This window comes from Lepidothrix coronata, unplaced genomic scaffold (genome assembly GCF_001604755.1).
Source record: "Lepidothrix coronata isolate B3197 unplaced genomic scaffold, Lepidothrix_coronata-1.0 Scaffold7, whole genome shotgun sequence".
Lineage (NCBI taxonomy): Eukaryota > Metazoa > Chordata > Aves > Passeriformes > Pipridae > Lepidothrix > Lepidothrix coronata.
Genome location: NW_016690187.1, coordinates 7,370,250 through 7,385,415, shown reverse-complemented (window position 1 = coordinate 7,385,415; position 15,166 = coordinate 7,370,250). Strand labels below are relative to the sequence as shown.

Sequence of the window (15,166 nt, the reverse complement as noted above, 5' to 3'; positions counted from 1 at the left end):
AAGTGTTCCATAATGTATGTGGCTTCTTACTTAATCTTTCTACGGATTTTATATGAAAACTTACTCTGACACCACCATAATCCCACTTAATGTTTTTCCTGCTTCAACTCTTGGAAACTGAACACCGAAAAGTTCTGTTACTTAATGAACTCCATAACTTTATTCAACCACATTCAAAATGAGATTTACAGTTTCAGCTGAGAGAATAAAGCATTTTTTTCCAAGAAGCTTATTCTAGAGGTTACACAAAAAATAGTGTCAAGGGATTCTTCTATGGAGGTCTTTGCTTTAATAGGAAAACAGCTGTGGTTCTTTGTATGGCAGGGTCTCCAGAATGAGTCTTTGTTGCACAGAGACTCTGTGCAGATCTGGAACTGCCAGTTTGAGAAATGGGGAAAACATAAACCAGCATCATACAGCCTGTTTGTCTTTGCTTAATGAATAGTGTAGGCTCGGTAATTTATAGAATGCTGTAAATCTACTTTTTTTCCCCAAGGTATTTGCCCCTTTTTTCCCCCCTTCTCTTGCTGAAATTTGCTGGCAGCGGCATCTAGTTCTCTAAGGATTTCAACCAATTTTCTTGGACAACGCAATCTATTTTCCGTCTTGTTACCATGATTCAGAGAGCAGGGCTAAGCTGGGGAATGTAAATAGTAGGAGTGCAGTTTGCTAAGAGAGGTCTCAGAGCCATGCCTGGAGAGGAGGACAGTGTGCCAGCCCTGGGGACAGGGAGTGACCAGGCTCTAGCAGAAGGACCAGGGTGCCAGAGGCGAGTCATTAACCAGACAGGTGAGTCTGAAACCTGTCTCCTCCACAGCAGGGTGATCTGTGCCACTCAGCAGGTTCTGTACACAACACAGTCCAGCTTCCTGTTTCCAAAGATGTGTCTAAGCTACCAAGGATGTCGTAAAAGCCGTGATGGAGAATCTACAGAAAAAACTCCAACCAACCAAAAAACAACAAAACCCCCAATACAGATTAAACCAAAGGAGTGATTTCTACCGCAGCTTTCGAGAGCATGTAATGTGTGTTTTTACAACCTCCCATTATCGGCTGACAAAGAGTGATCGGCTAACGCAGTGAACACTGCGGGAGGGTGACGGTGCAGGGTTGGGTGTCGTGCTTGTGTCACCAATCCTGGGTGGGGAAAGGCCCTTACGCGGCTGCTGACAGCCCAGTCCCTCGGCGGCACCCCTTTGTCTGACACCATCCTCCCGCCCCTGGCACGGAGATCCCTCTCTCTCCAGCGCAGCCCCGCTGTTGCCCACGTGCTTTCCCGTTTAATTCCAGACCTGATGTCATGACCGAAGCCCATGACTCGGTCCCCGCCGCTGCCCCGTTTCTCCGACACGCCAGCAGCAGCCTGACTCTGGGCTTTGCCCGGCGCACCGGGGCCGGCTGCGGGAGCGGACAGCGAGGTGCGGTGCGGTGCCGAGCCCCGGCGCCGCCCCGCCGCTGCGCGCACAGGGCCGCGGCCGCGCTCGGCTGAGCATCCCTGCGCCGGCCGCCCCTGCCCAGCCCAGCCCCCGGTACCTGTGCCCGGGGGCAGCGCGGGGCCGCCCGCCGCAGGTGGGTCCCGCCGGCGCAGGGGGCACCTTGGCCGGCGGGCGGGGGCGGGGGGCGGCGCGGCGGGGCTGCGGCGGCGGCTGCCCGCCCCCTCTCTCCCTCCCTCCGTCAGGCGGGCGGGGAGTGCGGGGAGCGGCGGGGCGCAGCCTCCCGGGCCGCAGCGGGGATGAGCCGCGGAGCCCTGCGAGGAGGTGGGCGCTGAGCAGCGGCGCTGGGGGCGCGCAGGGGCCGGTGCCCGGAGCCGGAGCGGCGGGACGGGCCGTTCTGAGATGCGCGGGTCGGGGCGGGTCGCGGCGGGGCCGGGGTCGGCGGGCCCCGGGGGCTGCGCGAGGGGCCGGTGCCGCGGGGCGCGGCGGTACCGCCGGGGCTTGGGAGCGGGCCGGGGCGCAGAGGCGGCGGGGCCGGGCCCGGGGCTGGGGCTGGGGCAGTGGCAGTGGCAGTGGCCCGGCGGGGGCTCTGCGGCCCCGGGGCGCAGCCGGAGCATCCGGACCGCGGGGGCCGGGCCGCGGTTACGTAACGGCATCCGCGCAGGGAGATGCGCCCGTGTCAGCCCCGAGCCCGCGGCTCCGCTGTCGCTCCCCGAAGTCAGGGTTTTTTACCCCTTCCTCGCAGAGCAATTTAAAATGCCCCAATAAACTGTATGGTCTGCGAGGTTCGGTTGTAGATTAGCTATTGCCAAGTTGATACAGTTAGGGTACCTTTGTTGTTTTCCTTCTGTTTCTCTCAGAACCAGGCAGGAATGGCCTGTGTTCCCAATTTGCTGGCAATGCTGCAAAACCTTTCCAAGTACTTTGAAGATGGATGGGTTCGTTAAAATTGACGTTTGGGAATCATCTGTTTGTCAGAAGTGCTGATGTTTAAAATGACTATCTGACGTGGGTTTTGCTATTGGCTCATCATTTCATTTCAGTTTATAATTGCTGTAGTGTGCTGTGAGGCTACATTGTTGATTTTCTTCCCAAAAGCTTCAGCAATGCAGATGCTATGGACTAACAGTAACTGAAACAAAAGACCTTGCTGTACTTCTCAGAGCAAATTAGGAAGCCAAGGTCGAACAGCGAACTGCAGCACAACTTGTATGGGGAAACAACAGAACAAAAGTATTCACAAATCTTATTAGACAGTTTAAGTGAAAAGTGTTCCTTAAATAGACTCTTACTCAGTAGATGAAAAAAAATTGCTTAGTGAAGGTGTGAGGAAATAGCTATTTTAGGACTACAATTAACTATATCAGCTCAATTTTAATGGAACTAGTACATTTAATTGCATTCCTAACAGATTTTCTGTTCTCCAGATGATTGAGTTGCAGAATGATACCAACTCGAAGATTAAAATCTCATCAAATATCTAATGGTTTCTGTACAATGTAATTGTGTTTGGTTTATAATAGTTCTTTTCTAATAACCAGCCTTTGTCCATATAGCTGTAGATACTATAATTAGACTTTTTTTTTTTCTTGATGTAAGGGACAGGACCTTGACCTTTAGAGGTTAAGCAGATGTGGTTGTTATGGATCTTATACATTTAGTAAAACATTTTTAAGTATATATAATAAATAGAGTTTTCTTTTTGTTTAAAAACTACACAAGACTAGTTTCTCTTTTATTTCCTTTTAGATAAATTAACAGAGATATGTACAAGACTGATTATTTAAAAACCTTAAATAATTTATATTTAAACTACCTTTTCTGTACAAATACATGGTGGGATGTGTATCTGGACAACGATGCATTGCAGGATTTGTGACTGAAGACTCGCTATACATTTTCCTTTGCTACTGAGGGCCGAAAGAGGTACCTTTTGTTGTACTGTAGTTCAACAAGCTTGCTTCTTCCACTTCCCATTAGTTGGCTATTGCACTAATCCTTCATAGTGCTTATGAGCTGTATTGATAGGGGTCTTGTTAGCAGTCTTGCTTATTACTTGCTTATTTTTTGTTCTTAGTCCATTCTGGTACTTATTCATAAATCTCTGTGATGTGAACACTGGTTCATGTATACTTGTAGGAACAAGTGTGCGTTTTTTTTCCAAGTGCTGATGTTGAAAGGCTGTACTCTATGGATGTGATCTTTTATATAACCATCAAAAACATAGCTTTGCTCACAGGTGTGAGAGTTTCTGTGCATCTGAGCAGCCATTCGGACATTACTACAAAGCCACCATGGCTATGGAAAGATAAAGCTTTGTGACTTCTGTAGTAGGGGAGTCCCCTATCTCCTCTATTGCAAATGGTGGTGGAGATGGGACTACTCTCCTTTGTTACTTCTTCCTCTGGTCCATTCTGGAGACAAAAGCAGAGGGTCTTCATAGTACTGCTTCACTTTCCTTTAGTCCTCTGGCACATATGTGTGTGATATGTACATGTGTTTACCCCTTGCTGCTGCACATTTCAGCTGAGGCATGGTCTGCTGATGGATTTCGTAGTGTGATGGAAGTGAATGCTTTTGTTCTTGTTTGGCCAAATACATGTGATATCAGCATGGGTTTTCTCTGCCTTTCCCGCCCCCCCATAATCCTTTAGAATCCTGGGAATTTACACTTCTTTACAGTGCAGCTTTGCCTCAGGAGGGTTGTGTTTCTTAAGGGTCTTAGTCCTCTAGGTCAGCCCTTCTGTACCTGTGACATGCCAGAGAACCTGCTGTCACTGCAGTGGGAGACAGGAAGGAACTGCTAGCGCTTCACTGCTAAAGATGTGTGTGTTTATGTTTTTACTGTGCGTGTATGTATTCAGTGAGCCTATCCTAATGGTTTATTTAGCCCTTATGCCTTAATTATGCAAATACTTGTACTCTTTTCTAATATTTTTTTTAAAACACCGAGCAATTCAAACAATTCTGAGAGATTTCTGGGAGGGTTTTTTTGTGTCCTTCTTTTTTTTCCTTTGTAACTAAATGCTTTGTGGTTTTGAAGTTTTTGACTGTCCTAGCATGAGAAAAGGCAGCAGTTTTTGCAGATAATTTTCATGAGAAATTTTACTCTGGGCAATTATACTTAAAAAAGGAATTTCTCCAAAAACTTCCTTCAGTCTTGTGTTTCTTTCTTAAACTAAGTTTAATGAGATTAAAAAAACTCTTCACACTGGAATACTAAAGTAAATACTTACTTTTTTTTTGGAGGGGGGGAGGTTGGTGTTGAATTTGCCATATCAAGGTTCTAGGTGTTGAAGGAAGCAGCAACAGTTATAATACACAAATGAAGATGAACATGCTCAGGCCATTTGAGGGATGTTGGATTTTTGGCAGATTTAAAACATGTCTTTGGTCATAGATAGGGAGACTCCAGCTGCCAAAAGTCTAGTGACAAGGTGCCAGGTAACAAACTCAATTTGGTTGTAATATGAAATATTAAGGAATATGTAATTATAGAGCTGTAGAATGGTTTGGGTTGGAAAGAACCTTTACAGGTCCTCTAGTCCAACCCTCTGCAATGAGAAGGGACATCTTCAACTAGACCAAGTTGCTCAGAGCCCCATCCAACCTGGCCTTGGATGTTTTCAGGGATGGGGCATCTACTACCTCTCTGGGCAACCTGTTCCAGTGTTTCCCTCATCATAAAAAAATTTATCCTTATATCTAGTCTGAATCTACAAGGTGTTACTCCTTGTCCTATTGCTATTGTCCTAGGCCTACTTGTAGAGTTCCTGCTATGAGTGGTGTTATTATGTTTGTAAATAATGTCACCATGTCCATACCACAGTTTTCTTAGCTGTAAATACAAACCCACAACTTTCAGCTATTTCCTGTAAGTCAGAATACAGGCATGGAGGCAGTTAAAAGGGTTTTTTTTAAATGCCTCTGCTGTATATATCCTGACGAATGGTGTTTCTGGCATGTCTCTCTTTTGGGGTTGATCCTTTAAAAAGAGTTGGAAAAGGATGGAAGAACATTTTGGTGCTGGTAGCTGATAAACCAGTGAAAGGGAGGACAGCTAAATGTGAAATGTGGAAGCTGAGAGAAGACCACGAGAGTTACCATGTATAGACAGTCAAACTCATGTATTTTAGGGAAACTTCTGGGCTGCACAGACCGTTAAGATATTAAGGGAGGAAAAAAGTGAACAGTGCCAAAATACTAGAGACAACTGTTAAAAGAGGAAAAAGCAGGGTTGGTTTTATTGCTGTTGTTTTTATTTTTTTAGTCAGGGTTGGCCCAAGTGACATCTGAAGGGTCTTTCCAACCTGAATTATTCTGTAATTCTGTTTTGGCATGAAAGGTGAAACCCAGAAAATTGATAATTTTCTATTAACAGTGAAAAATAGATGGTACTCAGAAACTCTGAATTATTTTTTTTCTGCATATGTATATTAATCCTACAGAATTTCAGATAGTTTATAAGCTGGTTCCAAGTGAAATGTGTCACTATCTGCTGAGGGCTGTTTACATAGGGGGTAGCAGCAGGTAGGGAGATGCTGAATTTCCAAACTTTTCCTTCTGAGAAATCTACAGGCTGGTCGCTTAAATGGTTTCAATGTGAGCCCCACCATCACCAACTCAGAAACTGAAAAAGATTTTATGTCATTACTTATTACCTATAACTTTAAAAAGAGAAGTTTAGAAGGAAGAAGAAAAGTAAGAGGATAGGTCTGGAATGTATGGCAGTTGTAAACTCCTTAAACTAGGAGAGCTTTATTATGATTCTTAGAAATGTTCACGGTAGCAGGGAGAACAGATGCATTTTGAAATGAAGTTAAATAATTCCTTTTTTATTTTTAGTTCCTTAAAAGTGAATATATTTTAATACTAATTGAGAGCATATCTCATAAAGGAAATAATGGATATATTAATTTGAGGTGTAAAGGAAAGAAGTCTCTAATTGATTGTGAGCTTAATATTGAATTGCAACAATTTTAGGTAGCAGGTGTCATGTTGCACTAGATTTGAAGATTAAGTTTTCTACCAAAAAACTAATTTTTTGGGGGGAAACTTGGCTTTCTTGTCTTCTTGCTGGAGGATGGAACCTGTACTTCTATCAGAGTGCAGTCCCTAGGCGTATCTTGAAGGTTCTGTGTTCCTCAATCAAATATTTCACATTTTTGGAATTTAAGCCCTCCTTCCACTCCAATGAATCTTTTCCTCCTTATTTTGGGATGCTGAGAATCCAATGGATAAGCTGAATCCACCCAGAATTTAGCAAATAGAAAGTTCAGTCTTGGTTATGATCTCTCACAGTGCTATCTGACTGCTTGCATTCATAACTCTGCTAAAATACGTGTTTTATTTTCCCTTTCTTACGGTGGAAATTGAGAGATGGAAATTATTCTAGCCTATAAACTACATAAAACCCCCAGTAGTTTTCAGTTCTCATGAAAAATGTGGAAATCACAAAAATCATGCTTAGCCCCTATTGAATTTCACGTTTTTAGTCCAAACAGAGATGCAAAGGAACTGATGGGTTCTCTACCTACAAGGCTGAATTAAGTGATCTCTGTGGTATTGAATGAAGTCCCACTCTCTAATGCAAAGGCTGTATTGGTGGTACGAAGCTTTTCTGTAGTATCTGTTGTTTCCAATTAATTTAACAAATTGTGATTGTGAAGGATGCAGAGGTATTAAAATGATGTGTTAGATCTTTACATCAGGACAGTAGGGCATATATCTGGGATTGCCTTGTTATGACAACAAGCAAACCTGAAGTAAGTAACATTTGTCTGAGAACAATCTATAGATCGATTTCAAGATACCTTATCTTGGAATGTGTTATCCTTTTTCAGATGATGAAGTGAAAAGTTTTCTGTTGAGAAATGTAATAAGTTCAGGTTGCCCAAAGAAGAGGCTGTATGAAACTTGTGCCATGGGGTGAAGGCTACCTGCTCAGATAGAGGAGACCTTGGCTACATCTGCCCACCTCTAACTGATCTGATTAATCCTGGAAAATGAAAAAAACAATAGAAGAAATTTGTTCTATAGCAGTTGCTAACTTCATGCTTCCTCTAACATGTTTGAAGTGGGAGACCAAAGAATTACAGAAACCTTAGTGATGACTGCTAATTGACCTTAGATATGGACCATGGAATTGATGAGACCTTTGATGGCTCATGCTGACAGTTTAAATGAGAAGGGAATAAATAATTAAAGCAATAGCCCCATGTGTGGGGAAGCATTATGAGGGATATGCACATACCTCTGCCAATTGGAAGGCTGAGCTGGAGGGGAACAGCCTTGTGCGAGGTCCAGGCCACTGGTCAGGACTTTGACACACTGAGCAGCTGGGGTGAGCATTCTGTTCCTCAGGGTCTCTGGTGTCAGTGTCACTTGGACCTTGATTTGTGAGTATCCTGGAGCAGACAAGCTGGAATAGAAATGCCACACTCATCCTGCTTAATAAAACACTACTAAATTATGTGATACAGTGGTGTTTCTCTATCCTTGCAGCTATCCCACCATCCTCTTCCCCTGTGACAAATCCAGTGTGGATACGGTGATCTTACATGGGATTTGGGTCAAGAGGATTTTCTTTGAACATCCTACAGGAACGGTACCAGGCTGATGATTCTTCTTCCCATGTGGTCAAACTGCATCTGCAGTGGGACTACAGATGGCCTCTTGTCCCCACTTCTACTCTATGACGATTTTTATGCCTAACCTACTCAGGGGTGCCTGACATCATTTTGATCTTGTTCAGGAAAACAGCTTTTAACTATTTCTTCCTTTCTGCTTTTGAAAATAAAATTCAATCTTGTTTGAAAAGAAATGGCACTATGATTGGAGAAGTGGTAAAGAAATAAACCCTGTGAGAAATAAACCCTGAGAGAAATAAACACTGTTGCTCATCTTCTTAGATTATGATTTTTGAGATTTTGGCCACAAGATAAAAGTTTCTTCAATTAATTTAGTTTCTAGAGTAGGAAAACATTTAGGATAATGATAGAGAACAGTTTATTTTCTTTTATACCTTTATATTCAGGATGCTAGTTTGTCATGTTGTCTCCTGGTAAGGATTGATCTAGGGAAAATGGAAAGGCAGAATCACTAATGGAGAACTACAGAAATGGCAGCAAAGGTACCAGATAAAGGGACTTTCAGCTTGAAAATTGGAAAGTGGAATGTTTAGTTTAGTGATAAATGTTTCTTTTAGAGTGGAGTGGGTCAGCTGGGTGAGAATATGGTGGCTGGTGGTGGAAATGATACTTGGTTAAAAGGAAGAAGCTTCAACATAAAACCGCTTGCTGAGATCTGAAACTTGGCAGTTGGTGTTGAGTCATCTTGAGGTCCCTCTGACCCCAGTGTGAGCATGACATATGCATCCCTCTGGTAGGTATTTATGTCTCTTTCCTGTATAAAGTCTGTGTTTCTTGGTTTTAATCTGTTTCTGGAAAATGAGCTTCATAAGATATTTGCAAAAAATGAGAAAGATGGGAATGATCTAAAAGGGAGCTATAGAGTAGTCAGAGGATGAGTCTGGATGTAAAGTATCAGTGTGCCCCTGGTACTGGAAGGTTACCTCTGTAGCCATACAAATTCTGTGTCTATCTTTGTAGTGGTTGAGGAATGTGTAAAATCCATCTCATTTTTCCCCTCTTCTGGTCAGCTGGATGCAAGTTTTCTTTCCAAGTTCGCCTGTGCCTGACAGCTGTGTTCTGTAACACAGAAGTGTGTTCTGTCACTGTGTAACTTCTAGTTATGTATGACCTATAGTCAGGTCATACATAGTTGCTACATGGTTTAATGTTCTTGAGTGACATAATTGTGGGCAAAAATAATGCATTCTCTGACTGAAGAAAAAAAAAAAGAGTTCTATAACTCCCCTTAACTGTGACCTGTGTTTGTGTGGGTGTAAAATATGCTGCGGGAAGCTAAATGTAAATTATATGGTGTTCCACTGAGCAGGCTTTTCTCCCTTCTCCTAATGCCTGATAGTGTAGCCTACATGTAAAACCCATGGTCAGTTTGCAGTATGCAATGCAATGCAATTACTTTTTGCAATGAGAAATAGTCTTAAAAAAAACCGAAACAAGGTATTTTCTTTAGTAGCTGCAAACTCTGTCTCCTGCCCAGTCATCATTGTGTGACAGAGCTTACAATGAATAACTAGAGTGGCTTCTGTCTCTAATTAATACAATAATGGTTGTGTTTTCTTTTGATTTGGATTGAAGATTAATGGGGCAGGCCTGAAAATGGGCCAGAGATGAGGGTTAGAATTAGCCCAACTGACTAACCCTCAGACCCTTACAGGACTATAATAGCTCCACATGGTTGTGGAGTGTCTGTGAGTTTAGGGATAGAAGCAGCTTCAGAAATAATCTATTATATGCTTTTTAATTTCCATTTCTGGTGATGCAAAGATTGTGGTTGGATCTGCAAAGTAGTTGGTTGCTCTAAAGTGTAATAATGGCAACTTGGGTTAATAGCTCCTACCATTTCCATAATGGCTGCTATGTGTGTCCATCTGCCTAAAGAAGAGAAAGTGTGTTACAAATTTAAGTTTTGTAAGCTACATTAGGAAGAGGAGAGAGTGTCAGATTCTTGCCTTTAAAATTTACAAAATCTTATTCATAAATTTCTTTGGTTTTTTTATAGTGTTTTGGCCAAAACAATATAATGTGAATCTACAAAGGATAAGTTTGAGTAAAACAGCCATGCTGTAATCACTTGGCCTTTCTTAAAGTTGTGATTTTTTTTTTTTAATTCCCTTAGGTTTTGAGTTTCCCAGTTGCAATGCCCAGACTGGTTCCCCAGAGTCTGCATAACAGATCGCTGCTCATAGTTCTCCTGATACTTTGTGCCTTCCCAAGTGTCTCATTTTTCTCCTAACTGTATGGCCTTTATAGTTCCAAATATATACTTGTCCTCTATGATGTGTGCACATTCTAATAGTTGAGATGTTACTCAAACTGTTAATGCACTGTTAATGTACAAGGGCTGTGCATGGGGTGGGGGAGGAAGGATCATTTCCTCCAGCTCTGATACTGCTGCCTGCCCAATCCAGACCTGTACTGGCTCTTGGCTGCCAGCTCGTGGTGCAAATAAAGGGTGATATCATTATCCTCTGCCACCTTACAGTATTTCTGGTATAATTAACTTCTGATATATTCATTATTAGATTTCCCTCTCAATGTTCTTTAGAATTTTGATTTATTCAGTATTTGAAAATTTTTGTGCTTTCTTCTTAACTTTGTGAGTGTATTAACTCAATAATTTTGCATAAAACTATCCAATGTCAGTCGTAAATGTATGCTGTTTCTCTTTACTTTTCCATATACTATTTCGTATTTGAATTGTTTTAAAGGTACACAGCATTCTTTTGTGAAGTTAAATACATCGACTTTAGCATCTTCTACGTTTTCTTCATTCTTTTGCACATGTATTTTTTTGTAGTAAGTCAGTAAGAATAATTTAAAAGATGCAGTAAGGAATTATGCTGTGTGAAAAATAGGTAGATAGGGATAAAATGAGGACTTGATAAACATGGTGAATTTCCCTTGAGGGCAACAGAAGTATGACAGCTTACATCAGTTGAAGGGGTTTTAAATACAGTAAACCAGAACTATTTAAGCTGTCATTGATGTAAATTAGGCTCATAGCTCTCTCTAGAAAAAGGGCAATATCTCATAACAAAGAAGTTTTATTTCTTGATGCCACTGCATGGGTTCAATAGTAAGCTCTCTATCTGTTTTCCTTTGGTTCTCCTGCTTTGTCTGGTTGTGGACACTGTGCTCAGTCCTGAGACACACAGAACATGCTTGTGGAGGGCATAGCAGCTGCAGAGATTCTGTACTTCAACAACTATGGCAACATTTCCACATTGAAAGCTGATGGAAACAAACTGCTCTTTAGGCTACAGATACCTTGAGGAACACATAGTTGTTTTCCTGGCTGATTCTTGGGAAGTTTGCCATGAGAACTGTGTCATACCTTTGTGATGTAACACTCAGAAAACCACCAACACTGTCTAAATCTGTTTGTAGATGTAATTTCTTATAAATAATGCAGTGAGTACAAACTAATTTCAAAACTAATTTTTTTAAAGCCGAATGCACCAGGGGTATGTTCATTACCTCTGGCTTTCCAGCACTGACACATGCTTCCTCAGCTCTTGCCCTCTGTCATTCTGCCTCTCCACATGTCACTCCCTACCCTTTAATTCACTGCTCTCTGAATTTCAGTCCTGTGCCAGGGCTCACCCATCCTTCAGGGTATGTCCCCTTGTCCCGGCTGCCGATGCTCCGTGCCTCTTCTCTCCAGCTGCCAGTCCTGCATCCCGGCTGATGCAGTCTTCCGTGCTTCTCCTGGGTGTCCTTAGGCACCTCAGGAGATCCTTGGCAGGTATTGTCAGAGGCTGGGAAATATGAGAGGAAAAAACCTTTGAGAGCAAAATGCCTGAATATTCACAGTGTAAGCATACCAAGGAAAATCAGTTATTTTCCTACCGGTCTTTATGCCTAGTAGCAGTGTAAGGTGCCATTTCTTAATGGCAGCAAGTGAAATATTTTCGCACTTGAGGTTGGTCATTCTGTCGAGGTGGGTTATACATTTCAACCATGCTGAAGCAGATTTAAACATAATGGTGCAACATCCAAATGCAAGTTTCTCGTTTAGAAGGACAAGTCTGAAAAGAAATAAATGTCTGTGTGTGTTGTGAGATCCAGAAAGTAATTCAGTCAGACCTTTCTGAAATTTTTCTTTTTAAACAATCTCAGTATTCTGCAAAAATGACTTTCAATTCTTTAGTTTCCCACAGGTTACAGCACAGAAAATCAATACTTTTTCAGCTAATGTCAATTTTTTCCATTAAAGGATAAATGAGGAAGTGTGAAGGTTCTAGTCTTCTCCGACTTCTGTGTACTTCCCAGACAGCTAATTTTAATTTATCTTTATATTTTTTATAGTGTATACTTACTGCTTGTCGTTTTATTCTCATTGCCAAACATTGCTTGTGTTTATGAGTTAAATACTCAAATAATGATGGAACCATGGTGCGTGTTTAAAGCCTTTGTTCAAGTACATCAAGTTAAAAGGGTGAATGTTTTTTGAGGAAATTAAACTTTGTAAGAAACTGAAAACAATGCCTATCATGGGTTAGTTTTTTGCTCATTTGGAAATGTGCTGGCTTCTGTTATCTTTGTAATCACTGAAATTTGTCAGTGTTTAACTGTTGATACTTTGCAGGGTTTGGTCAGTTTAATTTTTACAAACTAAAATATGACAAGACAGGATAGACAGTTTACAAATACTTTTGAAGACTAAAACATAAATATTTGAAAGGAATGCATTGTAGACTTCAAACTCATAGCCTGTTGTCTTGCTGAGGGTCTGACTGGAGTGGTGGGGAAGTGGAGACCGGCACCCTGGGCAGCTTTAGAATGTGGTAAAAGAAAAGAAAAAGAAAAAATTAAATGTCCTAACTTTTTTCAAATGCATAGGCAAAGTTTTGCTTTGTAGAATAGATGCAATTTTCCTGTTTCAGGATGCTTGTTAAAAATCAGAAAAAGTAAAGATGAATTTGAGATTTTCTTTCCAGACCACTGAAATTTCAAGCCGAATATCTACAGTGCTTTTTCTCCCCTTGTTAATCAGCCTTTTGGAATTTTTATAGTCAGGAAGCTGTCCCAAAACACTTATTTGTCAGCTGTCACTATGTAGCATTAATACAATTAACCTTACAAGTCCTTTTTTCTTCCGTAGTATATTTGCTTGGTAGTCTTTCAGGGATCATTTTGCTGCTATTTTCTGTTGTTGTTTAATTTTGGGACAGGTATTGCATACAGCAGGGGAGTTTTTCTTCTGTGTAAATGGCTATGGGCATCTTGGCTGAGGTTACTGACACATATTTGGCTAAATGCTGACTTACCAGCTATTATGAAGGATTGAAGAATGTCAAAAGAATAAACTGAATTACTTAAGAAAATTAGTGTTGCCCTTACAGTTGGAGTGATCTGTGAAGGCAGAAAAAAATTTGCAAGAGACCTTGAAAGTCAATATTGAGATAAAATAAGTGTCAGCATTAACAAAATGTTTTATGATGTTGGGGTACGAAACTGTCCCAAAATGCCTTAAAAAGAAAAGTGGCTAAGAAAAGTATCATTATTCATTCAGTGGCAATATGCACATTAGTGAATAGTTTCAGTTGAAAAACAGTCTCATTTTTGAGTAGAACTTGGATGATTTTGTGTAATTCAGTTTTCTGATATAAGTCTCTGAAGGCATATTTATTTAATATAATGACAGTATTATGACTGGTGATAAAATTTTTTGGGGGATAACATTTATGTGTAAATAGATCAAAATATATTTTCACTGTCTAGATGATAGGTGGCTCAGAATCAACGCATTTTGTGCTAGTGAGTTTACAAATGCTGAGTTGCCCTAACCTGAGTTTTTATAGTTTGTGAATGGTAACAAGGAGCGGAAGGAGAAATTTTATCTATATTTCTATTCTTATGGTATCTTTTATGATATTTAATATAGTAGCATTTTATCATTTATACTTTTGGCATTAATCTTGCATGAAGTATTTTTTTCGGGATTATTCTTATGCCTAGATGTTGCTGTTGGATAATGTTAGGAGATTGCTCAGTAACTAAGAAATCAGGAACATTCAACAGGAAGCTTAAAAAGAAGATGCTGTACTTCAAACCATGGGTTATAGGGCATTAGAAGCTCAGAAAAACTTGATGACTTGAGTTGCAACTTCTGACACAGATCGTGAGGGCTGGAGCACATCTCCTGTGAAGAAAGGCTGAGAGAATTGGAGTTGTTCAGCCTGGAGAAGAGAAGGCTCCAGGGAGACTTTATAGCACCTTCCATTATCTAAAGGGAGCCTTTTTATAAGGGCTGTAGTGACAGGACCAAGGGGTAATGGCTTTAAACTGAAAGAGGGTGGGTTAAGATTAGATACAAGGAAAAAATTCTTTACTTGAGGGTGGTGAGGCACTGGAACAGGTTGTCCAGAGAAGCTGTGGCTGCCCCCTCCCTGGAAGCATTCAAGGCCAGGTTGGATGGGGTCCTGAGCAACCTGGTCTAGGGGAAGGTAGCCCATGGCAGGGGGGTTAGAACTAGATGATCTTTAAGGTCCCTTTCAGCCCAAACTATTCTGTGCTTCTATATTTAGGTCTTCATGGCCAACAAAATATGAAGTGAACCCTTCTATCCATTTTTCTGCTTTGGTGGTGGTACATAAATCTTCTGTTTCATAAACATGTGTGATTCCCCTGAAGAGGGAAGAGGATGCTTGTATTTTGGTCACCAGTTTTATTCATGCAAGTTTATCATTAGAATCCTGCCCATATTTTGTTGAAGCTTGTTCTGGAAAATCCAAATTTGTCAACATCTTACATGAGAATAAGAAACTCTGAGTGGGAACAGTGCTCCCTGATTTGTCAAAGTCAGTGAGCAGAGGGAGGTGGAATACTTAATGAAGACTGATTGGAGTTTGTGACAGGTAGCACATCCTCTTGGCTCTGGCCAAGACCACAGATAAAATCTTATGGCAACTGTTAACAGCAAAGGTGGAGGTGTGGATGGAATCCTGGCAACAGGGGATTTAATGATACAAGAATGAAGTCTGATGTCATCATGAAAGAAAATTTTAAGTGTCCTGTCTAACAGTAATAAATGCCTCCTCTTCGGGTTGACAGTCAGTCCTAATAGAATTGCAGGTGAAT

At 41.3% G+C, this 15,166-nt stretch overlaps 1 protein-coding gene across 5 annotated transcripts in view; it reads left to right on the top strand.

Moving 5' to 3' along the window:
• The first annotated feature begins 1,686 nt into the window (after positions 1-1,686).
• Positions 1,687-15,166, top strand: part of OSBPL6 (oxysterol binding protein like 6) — a 96,223-nt gene continuing 82,743 nt past the window's right edge. For 3 of the 5 annotated variants that reach the window (XM_017838255.1, XM_017838247.1, XM_017838222.1), the window contains exon 1: positions 1,687-1,757. The gene's annotated coding sequence lies outside the window, so the exon portion shown is untranslated. The remainder of the gene's footprint in view (positions 1,758-15,166) is intronic. The other 2 variants (XM_017838230.1, XM_017838238.1) reach the window with 2 other exon arrangements.